Below are 13398 nucleotides of genomic sequence, written 5' to 3'. Positions count from 1 at the left end.
GAGAGGAAGTAGACTAAAAATATCATGACATTATACCGTTTTCAACCATGCTATTCTATCTATTTTATGTGCACAAAATTGTAAAATGTAAGTGATTAATGAGAAAATTTAGTAATAATGGTGCCTAGAAGCAGAATCACTTCCATAATGTATGAATCTTAGATATGAGGTATTTTTTATTTTAATTTAAATGTTAGATATGTGTCCGGACACTGAAGACCCACCTGACCCACCTCCATTTCCATGAAATTTACTAAATATCTGTTAACAGGCAGCATCTGAGAATTTCAGCCTCTGGTCCCAGTTCATACTCAGCTTACCATCCTTTATTTTGTTCTTTGCCATATGTTGCTAACTTCTCTATTATCCGTGTATGTTAGAAAAATCACAGTGGAATAGAACACAATATTATGAAAATAAATTAAGTACATAAGAAAACTTTTTGTGCCATTGATTATAAATATTAGTGTGATTTCTTAAGTTTAAATCATAAAAAAAGAGGCAGAGCAAGGCACAGCCAAGGAAATATAAGAATAGTTGTGCTTCGGACTGCAAGTAGCCTTCCTAGAATGCATCCAATATCCCACAATTTTCTGTTGCTTTAAGATGCAACTGTTATCATCGATTAAATTGTTTTAATAAAAGGTTTTCAGAGACAGATGGTTTAATTTCCTTATAATTTCTTTGGATCACTATACTTCTTTTTCAATTTTTAATTTTTTTAATTATATATATTTTTTAAGGTAGGGTCTCTCTCTGGTCCAGGCTGACCTGCAATTAACTATGTAGTCTCTGGGTAGCCTTGAACTTGCGGCAATCCCCCTACCTCTGGGTCCCAAGTGCTGGGATTAAAGGTGTGTGCCACCAGGCCCAGCTTGATCACTATACTTCTTATTATTGACTGATAAAATCAAAACAGAGTTTGAAGACATGTTCTGATCCTGAATAGAACTATTTCCAACAATATTTCTATATTTTTAGTAACAAAGCTTTCTTTCAAACACAGGCCTATAGGGAAGATAAATCAGAAATATTCTTAATATAGTGGAAATTCTCAAGGTAGTACAGGGTTAGAAAGCTTTGGAAGTCTCAATGAGTATCTCAGCCATTATACTTGAGAAGCATGCTCATGATTTTGTTATATGATGGCTTATCATATTCTCATGTTTCCAATATTTCTTTTGAAATGGTATAAGAAGAGAAAAAAACAGCAGTTAGAAAAATTAAGGAGAAGTACTACTTAAATTTGGGTCCATTCTCCTTGTATAGACGCATAGAAGTGGCATCTCAATAGAAGCCTGTACGAAGCTGTTTAAAGGATTCTAAGATTTACCACTGATAATATTGACATTTATTAAATTTCTACCTGAATTTATGGTTTTTTTGCTCCAATAATTTTCACAATGAGAACAAATGAATATTTCACTCAAACTGAGGTTATACATTTTGCCAGTAAAATGTGTGAAGCAACTTACTTAGAATTTCAGTTACAAATACTGTAAAAAATTATTTTCCATTTCTAACATGAAAATTATCATGCAAAAGCTGAAGAGAGACATCTAATTATGTATATATCCTATGATATACTTGAGAGGAAATGCTTCAAAATTGTCTATCTTCCCTAAGACATAAATTAATGTCTGATAATGGTGGCACATGTCTGAATTCCCATCACTCAGGAAGCTAAAAACATAGATTGCAAGTGTGAAGACAGCTAGAGCCACACAGAGTGGAATCTTTTCAAAAGCAAACACAAATTAAAACCAACAAACAAAAATAGTGTGGCATGTCCACAGCATATCCAGTATGCCCTGCAGGTCAGTCTGTGTTTCCGGGGGACCACAGTGAGTCCCTCCTAGTATATTTTACACAGTGTTCCTAAGTGCAACAACAGAAAGGCACGTGGTTCAGTCAGTCTTGGACACCTTGAAGGAGGTAAGTTCTTCATTATAAGCTAAAAATCTGTTTGGCATATAGTTTACAAAAACTAGCTAAATTTAATCAAATTACTCTGATTGGCTTTTGCTTGGAGGTGAGGAATTAATCTTAATCAAAGCTCTTGCCATGTTTTTATACCTCCAAATATTATCCTTTACCAATGAAAATATATCTACATTTCAACTCTTGTTTTCATAGTCTGCCTAAGAGGGTTCCTTGTTTGTTTGTTTTTTAATTTTATGGATGATCTAGAGTCTGGCTAACTTCTCATATTATCTTGTATCTTCCAATTTCCATTAAAGATTAATTTCCTTGTTTATATTACACATCTTATGTGAATATCTTTGAATCCATATTTTTTCAAAAAGGGAGGTTGAGAGAGAGAGTGAGAGAGAATGGGTGAGCCCTGGAAATGAACTTCAGATATATGCACCACCTTGTGCAGCTGGCTTACACGTGTTCTGGTGAATCCAGCCTGGTTCCTTAAACTTTACAGGCTAGTGCCTTGAACACTACTCTTCAGCCCAAGAATAATATTTCAACCAACAGATAAAGATGGAAGCCTACTTATGGGATGAGACAGAATTGGGTACAAAAGAGCCATGACCCAAGGTAGGAACAAATATAATTTGGTAGGTGAATCATTTCAAGATTTCGAGTGAAGAACTGATTTTATATAATTTATGCTTTCACAAAATATAACTTATGAAACATTGCATTCATTAAGTAAGGAACCAGATTCTTATTGCAATTTTCTAGATATTCAACACATTTAAATTTCCTAATTTTTACATTCTATTCCTGAAATTTCTTACAATATGTTCCTCAAAATTACTGAAATGTCTACAGTGTATACAATACATCAACTTAGCACTCATCCATAGTCATATTACCTAAGATACAAAAAAATAACATTAGAATGCATTTCACCATGTTTAACCAAAGTCAACATAGAAAATGAAATGGAAAATTAAAGTAACTACTCTTTTCAAGAGAACCTTGCAATATTCCAATCTTTAAACTAGTAGCATTGAAAACTAGTTAAATGCTTCTCAGTATTTGTTTATTCCTCTATTGGATATAATGATTTACTATAAAATACTGGAGATTAAAATAACAAAATATGTTTGAATTTTATGTATAAAGGAGGAGAAACAAATCTGTATTGGTTACTCCATTGTGGACAGAATAATGTTTCTTTTGTTCTTTGGTTTCAAACATCTCAATTTATAGTATCATAAAGGAATGGATTCAGCGGTCTGAGATCTTTATTTCTAATTCTTAGGAATAAATTATTTGTCAATCAGAACCTCTATGTAAAATGAAAGGATATGAAGCAGCCCCATGGTATCTGAGTTTAGTTACCTAAACCCATATAGAAATTAAAGCAATAGTTCTATTCTGTAATTCCAACGTGCCTACAGCAAGATGTGAGGCAGAGACAGGAGAAACCCTCAAAGCTTGTGGGCCAGCTGGCCTGGAAAATTCAGGAGTGAACAATAAACGACAAGGTAGAAGTCAAGACAGGCACCTGAGTTTGTCTTCTGATCTACAAACGCCCTGCCATAGCACTGCTGTGAAGTAGAGAGATGATGGAAAACAAGGAAAAGTGGAAATCACTAGGGAAACATTCATGCCTTTGGTGTACATCCAGTCTGATGAAACACGAGCAATTTGTACAGATACCATTTAGACACAGACCCTCCTCAGAGGTTTTCCTCTGGTAGCTCAGCAAAGCCCCGTGCAAAGGCTTCATGCTCACCTACGTTGGTGCTGGCATATAAATTTAAGGAGAAATGAAGTAGTTTTTAGTTTTCTTTTGCCCATGAAATTCAGTTGGCCTGTTAGTACTGCTGGTTTATGAGGGGAGAAGTATGGTTCCCTAAAATAAATTTCCTGAAGATGCCACTTGACAACTTGAGACTAACAAAAATAACTACAAAACTGACATAAAATATGTTTAAATATTAATGATCTCTACTGATAATTACTTGAATATCATTATTCTGATTTGGATATACGAAGGCAAGAATATTAATATTATAGAGCAAATTGGGATTTACTACTCTTTATTTATTTATTTATTTATTTATTTATTTATTTATTTATATAAGAGCGACAGACACAGAGAGAAGGACAGATAGAGGGAGAGAGAGAGAATGGGCGCGCCAGGGCTTCCAGCCTCTGCAAACAAACTCAAGATGCGTGCGCCCCCTTGTGCATCTGGCTAACGTGGGACCTGGGGAACCGAGCCTCGAACCGGTGTCCTTAGGCTTCACAGGCAAGCGTTTAACCGCTAAGCCATCTCTCCAGCCCAAGGGATTTACTACTCTTAACTTTTGCTTCTCTGGGTTCTATTTCCCATGCGTTGCAGTCAGGTTTGCATTGCTGGCAGGAATCACCCAACCAAGAGTAGCTTTCGGGAAAAAGAGATTTATTTTGGCTTACAGACTTGAGAGGAAGCTCCATGATGGCAGGGAAAACAATGGCATGAACAGAGGGTGTATTTTACCCCCTGACCAACATAAGGTGCACAATAGCAACGGAGAGTATGCCAAACACTGGCATGGGGAAACTGGCTAAAATACCCATAACTCCACCTCCAACAATACAGTACCTCCAAGAGGTGCTAATTCCAAAGTTACCATCAACTGGGAACCTAGCATTCAGAATACCTAAGTTTATGAGAACACCTGAGTGAAACCACCACACTGTGTTAGGGTGTGAAAAGCTAGTTTGTTACATCAGCATCCTTGAATGGTATTGCCAGTAAAGTGATATCTAAGAAGTGTATTTGATTGCTGTAGAATAAAAGATGCCTATGGGTATTTCTATATGGAATATGAACCCATAGCTGATAAGAAACTCATCCAGAATAAGATTAGGATAATTATATATTTTTAAAATATTTTATTTATTTATTGGAGAGAGAGAGTGAGCATGCACCACAGCTTCCAGCCACTGCAAAGGAACTCCAAACACATGTGTCAACTTGTACATCTGTACTACATGAGTGATGGGGAATGGAACCTGGGTCCTTAGGCTTTGCAGGCAAGTGCCTTAACCACTAAAAAATCTCTCAAGCCCCATGACTAGTCATATTTTTTCTGCCAATAATTTCAGGTGACAACTCAAATTCTATACCATAAATTAAAGTCGAACCTTAAAAATAAATTCTACAGGAACACTTACAGTTCAGATTCTACCTGCAATTTTCTTTGTAATTCTGCACTATGATGTATCACAATGTTAGACAGAAATTTATTTCATTTTCTTTTTTAAAGATTTATCTTTATTTATTTACTGAAGACAGAGAAGGAGAGTGAAATAGAGAGAAAGAGTGAGAATGGGCATGCCAGGGTCTCTAGCCACTGCAAATGAACTCCAGACACATGTACCACCATGTGCATCTGGCTTATGTAGGACCTGAAGAATCTAACCTGGGTGCTTAGGCTTCACAGGCATGTGCCTTAACCAATAAGCCATTTCTCCAGCCCAGAATTTTATTTTCACTTAGTTTCACTAAGTAAGACTAGATTTCTTCTCCAAATTTCTACCATATATTTATTTCTTAATAAAGGCTTTATTAAAATAATGTGAATGTGCAGCATTCTCATAGATGAAGTATTTTTCCAATACTTCATTAGATTTGTGAGAGCATAAAACTGAATTCACTTTAATTTTCTTTTGATAATATTGAGTACTCAACTCATAGTGAACATGTGAGCATAATTTTCTTACTCCCTAACAATAATGCTTTCTCTATAGAATCATCCCATTTGTCCTGATAGTGGACAAAGCACAAAATGCTTCTCTATGTAAATACTGATTTATTTTTTCATTAAATTTTGTAACTGTAATATTTTAAGATTTAACAGAAGCCACCATCAATCTCTTCCACACTTTCCTCATGGCATTTTTCATTTCATTATTCCTGAAAGTATAAATCATAGGTTTGAGCAGTGGAGTGAGGATGGCATCAAATACAGCCACCTTTTTCTCAAAAGAGAAAGCAGATGTAGGCCGTGCATATATAAATATGCATGGACAAAGAACAAAACCACAACAGCAATGTGGGATCCGTAGGTGGACAGAGCTTTCCATCGCCCTTCAGAACTTTGGTGTCTCAGAGAGAACAAGATGACTACATAGGAAACAAGGAGAAGATTATGATGCAGATAGACCCACTGTTGGCAAATACCAAAAGGCCAAAGATGTGTCTGTGCAGGCAAGCTCCAGCAATGGGAACAAGTCACACATGAAGTGATCAATGACATTGGCCCACAGAAGGGCAGCTTCAAAGTGAAGATGATTTGTATGATGGAGTGCAGGAAGCCCCCTGCCCAGGCGACCCCCATCAGTGAACCACAGAGAACCCAGTTCATGATGGAAGAGTAGTGTAAGGGCTTGCAAATAGCTGCATAACGGTTGTAGGCCATGACCGTGAGGACGATCACTTCCACTGTGGCAAAGAAATGTTCAGCAAAGAGTTGTGTCATGCAGCCCTCAAAGGAGATGATTTTCCTCTCACAGAGAGAGTCCACGATCATCTTAGGTGTGATGACAGAAGAAATGCATGCATCTAGAAAGGACAAGAATGCCAAAAATAAGTACATGGGGGAGCCCAGCAGTGCAGGGCTGCAGACGATGGTCACTGCAATTATCATGTTGCCCCCAACAGTTGCAATATACACAAACAAAAATATAACAAATATGATTTTTTGAACATTTGGATTCTGTGAAAGTCCCAGGAGAATGAGCTCAGTTTCAAAGCTCTGGTTTTCCATGATTCACATGGAGAAGGTGAAAGGAAATTCTGTTGATATGAATCTGCAATTATTAGCAAAATATTTCTCAAATCATTTTATAATAATACCAACAAATTGGTACATCATTAAGCAAATTATTGTGATATTTTTAAATTTATTAACACTGCGAAAAAGTAATAGAAGTTTACTTAAGGGAGTTATTGAAAATAAAGTGTAAGTGCTTTGGAAATACAGTATTAAAACATTTAAAATAGGCACAATTTTCAGAACAGGGAAGGATCATCCATCTGCAGGGGAGCAAAGAAGTGTTTTCTCTTCCAAGTGTCAGTTTTTCTTCTCTAGTGGCTTCCTGAAGTAAAATATTGAAAATCAACAAGAAACCATGTCCAATTTTTGAGCAAAAAGACAACTTGTAACCATGTCTGCCATCTGCATGGATTGTGTCGGGGAAGAGCAGTTTTTAATGACACAAGTACAACCTTATCTGTCAGTAGATGGGGAAGCAAGGTAGAATTTGGGATGTACTTGAAAATCTTTGCACACATTTTCATATTTCCTTAAAAGTTTGAAATGGTTTGAGATGTGAAATAAGTAATTATTCTTTATAAAAGAGAAATGTAGCCAGGCAGGCTGGCACACACCTTTAATCCCAGCACATGGGAAGCATAGGTAGGAGGATTGCTATGAGTTTGAGGCCACCCTGAGACTACATAATGAATTCCAGGGCAGAGAGAGACAGGGGAGGGGAGAGAGATAAAGGTGTGTGAGAAAATATTTAGCTTTATATGTTATGCACATGTTCAAAGTGTTGAGATTTCACTTTCTTAATATTTTATTTAATTATTTATTTACTTGAGACAGAAAGAGAGATAGAGAGTGAGAAAATGGGCACACCAGGGCTTCTAGCTACTGCAAATGAATTCCAGTTGCATGTGCCACCTTGTGCACCTGGCTTACGTAGGTACTGGAGAATTGAACCTGGCTCCTTAGGCTTGGCAGGCAAGGGTCTTTACTTCTACGCCATTTCTCCAGCACAGATTTCACTCTTAATTCATTTTTTATAATTGTGATCATAAATGAAAATAATGCCTGTATAGTCATGATGCAATCATTAGAAAAATATTTCTTCAAACCCTTTTATAGCAATATCAACAAATTGTTGCATTATTGGGCAAATTATTGTGATTTTTTAAAATTTATTACCACTGAGAATAAAAATATTAGTTTATTGAAGGGAGTTATTGGAAATCATTCTTGGAAAATCATGACTAAGAGAGATAATATAAAAAACAGCATTGTTCAGGACTGTCTGACTCACTAACAGTACATGGTAGGTTTATTGCTGCTATTTTATTGGTGAAATGGTAAATTCAAGGTAAAAATAATATTAAACCAGTCATCTGGGATTTTAACAAAGTCTCTGGCTCAAACATGAGTGATTTCTCTATGACATCAATAGGAAAAGTAGTAGAGATTTTTCTTTTCCACCAGAAACTTCATAATATAGTCATTCTATATTCTGAACCCATCTACAAAGGTTAGTACATCCTATTACTTTGTTCATGTGTCAGTGAGACAACAAAGAAAATCACAAAGAACAACAGGCAATGATGATATCACCTACATATGAAAATTGGTGACAGTCACATTGGCAAGGAAGAGAATCAACAGATTCAATACATTTTTAGTCTTAAAATTATTTTCCAATTATTTTTACAAAGTTACCTTGTTTGAATTAATATACTTCTTTAAAATATATAATGTGAAATTTACACAAGGAAACTATTAAGCATATGTTCATAAAGAGCTTACCTGCTCCTCTCCAAGGATGGCCAGGCGGGTCAAATGTGAAAATGCTGTTTATGATGAAATTCTACTATCAATTCTAGTCCCAATTCACTTGAAAGCTCAGCTACTTTATGCAGAAAAGTTCTTCTAAGAATCTTCCAGGTGTACATACCATGTCTTGAGTTCATTTTGAATAGGTACACAACTGAAATGTACCAGTAAAATATAATGTTCATATATGTGCATGCATGCATGTGTGTGTGTGTGTGTGTGTGTATATATATATATATATATATATATATATATATATATATAATTTCTCTTTACATGGCCAAAGCTTGTTAAGTATTTTCTTCATAGTTATGCATAGATACACATACATATATTGTTAAATATAAATAAAAGAATAATATGTTTTTCCTGAGAAGGAAAAACAACCTGAATTTAATGACTGCTACACAGATACAATTTTCTATGTTTTTAAAATGAACATACAGTTATGTAAATTTTTTAAAACTGCTTCCATGATATTCTCAGGCCTGTTTCTCACTAGCATCTACTTTATGAATTCTATATCCACACACAAAATCTACCTAAGAAAGATCAGTCAACCATCAAATAATCATGGTCTCAGAAGCTAAAAAAAAAAAAAGATTATTTTTAATGATAAGTTGTCCTATGCAAAGAGGATATTTTAAGTTGTAATTCTCTTTTCACATGGCCAAAGCTTGTATTTTCTTCATATTTATATGTAAATGCTAGACATTTTTTTATGGTTTGCAATAACACAGTACACTTTAAATGTTGAACTGTGAATGTCCTTAGAATTCAGGGATGGAGTATCATGTCCTTTGGACCCACAGGCAGCACATCCTGCTTCAGATAGCCTCATTGTACAAAGAATACCAAACTAAGTGGGAAGCACAAAGAGAAACAAGGCCTATGTTAATCTAAATATTCAGTTCATCTTGTTTTTTATTTTTATGTACTAATTCAATATTTTCATTTGTTACAAAATGACACCTTCATCTTTCCAACAAAGCAATTTCCAAAATTCACATTAAAATATAGGGTATATAGTCTAGTCACCAATAATTATCCCACACCTTGAATTATTTAAAAGAAAATTAACCTAATGACAGTGTGTTACGTGGATTGAAAATTGCAACACATAAGGATATGAAGAGAAAATTTAGCTAAATATAAATAAAATGATATTTATCTCAGTAGTGTATCCATATTTATTTCAAAATCTTGATAAATGTAATCCTAGTAATACAGTATTACAATACCAAATGAAACTAAATCAGTAAGATACCTTCTATATTATTTCTATCCATCTAAAATTAGATCAAACAAACTGTTAAAGAAGAAAAATATTTATTTTCTATTATTAAAAAGTCTACAAAGTAATTTTATGTGCAATAGCTATGTGCCATTGAACAATCTACCACATCTCAAGGTTTTTTGTTCATGAAAGACAAATTGATTATTCTTTTCAGGGTGGCTTCAAACTCACCATGTAGTCTAGGATGTTTTAACTTTTGATTTTCCTGTATCTGCCACCCAGCTGCTGGCGTCACTAACTTGTACCACCATAGGAAGCCAAATCCGTCACTCTGAAAGCTATGAACCATAAGGAATATGTAAATATTGATGTCAGCAGTACCTATACACACAAACTAAGGAGAAAAACACAGCCAATCATAAGAAAACATGTCTTTTTTCAAACCAAATATAGAGACATGGGGAAATAGCTTAGCCAACAAAATGTTTGCCATGCAAGCATGAGAACATAAGTTTGGTCCTCAGAAACCTCTTAAAATGCCAAACATGTTAGCAAGTACTTATAATCCCAGAGCTGGAGAAGTAAAAACAGATGGATCCCTAGGGTTTGCTGACCAGATTGCCAGATAAATTGATAAGGTTCAGGCCAATGAGAGAGCCTGTCAAAAAGTAAAATGAATGGCTCCTAAGGAATAGCATCTAACATTGTCCTCTGGCCTCCACATGCAAATGCACATAGATATAACATGCACTCACATGACTATTCACACATACATGAACATGCACACACACAGTAACAATCCTTTAAAAACTGTACTAGCTACAATGAGATTGGTTCATTCAAGTACTCCATTCAAGAGACATGTTGGTAAATAATTCCAGAACCATCAACATGCTTATATTCCTTACATTAGTAACTCCATCCCTAAGATTTTATTCTAAAAATTAAAAATGAGGAAATTTTGCATCAAATGATAGGATGTCAAAAATACTGAAAAGTAAGAAATATCTAAAACTTAAAAAATGGAAATAATTATGAAAATAAAACTGTTACAAATTGCTATCACATGATATAGAGAAAACAACAATAGATATCAAAAGACATCAAAGATTAGGCATTTTGGGCTGGAGAGATGGCTTAGTGGTTAAGCGTTTGCCTGTGAAGCCTAAGGACCCCGGTTCGAGGCTCGGTTCCCCAGGTCCCACATTAGCCAGATGCACAAGGGGGCGCATGCATCTGGAGTTCGTTTGCAGTGGCTGGAAGCCCTGTGCACCCATTCTCTCTCTCTATCTGTCTTTCTCTCTGTGTCTGTTGCTCTCAAATAAATAAATGAAAAATGAACAAAAAATATTTAAAAAAAGATTAGGCATTTTAACAGCATAGTTTTTGATATAGGATTGTCTACATCAGTAAAACATTCATTTTCGTTGGTCTGTGTAGCTAGGAAAATTCCTTTTCTTGACTTTCTGAGATATATGTATGTTCCTGTTAGATTACTAATCCATTCCCCTCTCTTCAGTGTATATCTGCTGATTTTCCCAATATTTCAATTTTAATATTCTTTCAATTATGAAATATTTTCTCTCATTGCCTTGCTAATGGATGTTTTAAATGTTTGAACCTTCTCATTTCTGAATCATTTCTTAATCATTCATCCCTTTTTAAAAGAAAGAGAGCAAGCATAGTAACCAGCACTAAAGCAGTTCAGAGCTTTAGTCGCTTAGATTTTCCTGAATATTCTGTGGGAACCTAATGCTATTTATGACAAAAGTAGACAAAATCAAACTTAATGATTTGCATTACCTTTGCTGACCTCTTAATGTCCATCCCTGTGCCATCAGTTAGTGTGGAGTTACGGAAATAATGCATTTTATATTCTCCACCAAGAGCTATGTCGTGTGGAGAAGTACCACAGTTTTCCATGCTGCTACATCAGCATTCTTTATACATGCTCAAATCACACTACTTTTCAATCAAAATGTGGGCGAATTTATTGATAAACTAGAATATATTTCTACACATCAGATAATTAGTATCAGAGGGATAGAAAAATATCCACTTGGTACATTTCTGAGTTACTCTGTTTCAGTGTGAAGATTCAAAGTTGAATATAGGTTGAATTTCATTAGACTGATAATAGGTGTTCAAAGGAATGGAAAAAAAAAAGGATGGTGAATAAGGAAGGAAGGGAAAGATGAATGGAAGCAAGATGGAAGTAAGTAAGTAAGTAAGGGAGGGAGGCCGGAGGGAAGGAGGAAGTAAGGGAAAGAGCGGAAGCTTGCATCTCAAAGCTGACCATTTTGGGGTGTGGGGGCACTTACCACTGTCAAGTGCTCTGCTTGGGGCTCCACATGTGTCCCTGTACTCACTTTTTATCCATTGGCCTTGATCACACAATCCTACTGAAGTTGAGGCAGCTGAGCTCCGAAGTGTATGTGACTTGCTTAAGTGCATACAGTGAGGAAGTAAGACACCCACATGAATGATGCACAATAGCTGACCACACAAGCCAATGAAGCACTCTATCAGAATTTAAGTCACCTCTGAAAATGCAAAGTATATCTATAAATCTCATCATCTATAAGGTCTGTGAAAAATAGGAAAATAGTCATTTCCTATTCTTTTCTCGATGGGGCGAAGCTCATTCAGTGGTGACCTACAGGCGGTGGTGATACCCAACCTTTACTTCAGCTGAGCACTGCTCAGGCCGGTGAGGAGGAGAGCGGCCATTGCTTCTCAAGTGCTCTTTTCACATGGGTTTGTGGTAAGAGAAAAATGAAGCCAAAGTTTCCTCCTTGATTACAACTGAAATTTAAAGAGGATTCCCTGAGAGGTCACAAACCTGTGTTAGTTCCCTAGTGTTTTCAAAATTTCTGGCCACATGAATTCTCAAGGCACAATTGTGTATGTGTTTTCATTTGTTCAAGTATTTGCAAAACTTTTATAAGCCTCCAGTTCAATTTATTCCTTTTAATTTTTTTCTTGAGTTGCTATAATGACTTTACATCCCATCATTTTGAGAAATAAAGACTCTGTATGATGGATGGATAGAGCATCTCTTTGCAGAATTTAGGCAGCAGTCTTGTGTACTTACTAAATGTGAGAGTTGAGTTCTGTGAGAAATAATCTATTAATCCATAAAGGATATCATGTGCTGTTTGTAAATACACTAGCAAGGAAATATTTTATATAAAATAATTGGGATGTATTTTAACTGAAATGTTATTTACTACCTCAAAAAAATCTTAAGAATGTGCAACATTTTTATATTGTTTTCTTGAGAAAAGGCCTCTCTTTTTAGCCCAGAACTCATGTCAGTCCTCCTGATTTAGATGCCAAAGAGGAACAGTTACAGGCATGAGCCATTCTGCTTGCTTGAGTAACAACTTTCGAACTAGAAGTCCGGGAATCTGGAGAAGGCTCGGTGGTAAAGCCCTTGCTGCATAAGCATGAGGACCTGACTTTGGATTCTGAGATCCCTGGTAAATCAGATACAGCAGCTCACTTCTGTAATCACTGTACTGTAATGGTGAGATGGGAGGGAGAGACAGGAGAATCCCTGGAAGCTCATAGGCAAGCTGGTCCATGCATGCAGCAATGAACGCCAAGAGACTG

The 13398-nt window shown here is 35.7% G+C and overlaps 1 pseudogene; it reads right to left on the bottom strand.

Moving 5' to 3' along the window:
- Positions 1-5802: 5802 nt before the first annotated feature.
- On the bottom strand, positions 5803-6725 carry LOC123457708 (annotated as a pseudogene).
- Positions 6726-13398: the final 6673 nt, after the last annotated feature.

Source organism: Jaculus jaculus, chromosome 1 (genome assembly GCF_020740685.1).
Source record: "Jaculus jaculus isolate mJacJac1 chromosome 1, mJacJac1.mat.Y.cur, whole genome shotgun sequence".
Taxonomy (NCBI): domain Eukaryota; kingdom Metazoa; phylum Chordata; class Mammalia; order Rodentia; family Dipodidae; genus Jaculus; species Jaculus jaculus.
This window is presented reverse-complemented; position numbering and strand designations above follow the sequence as displayed.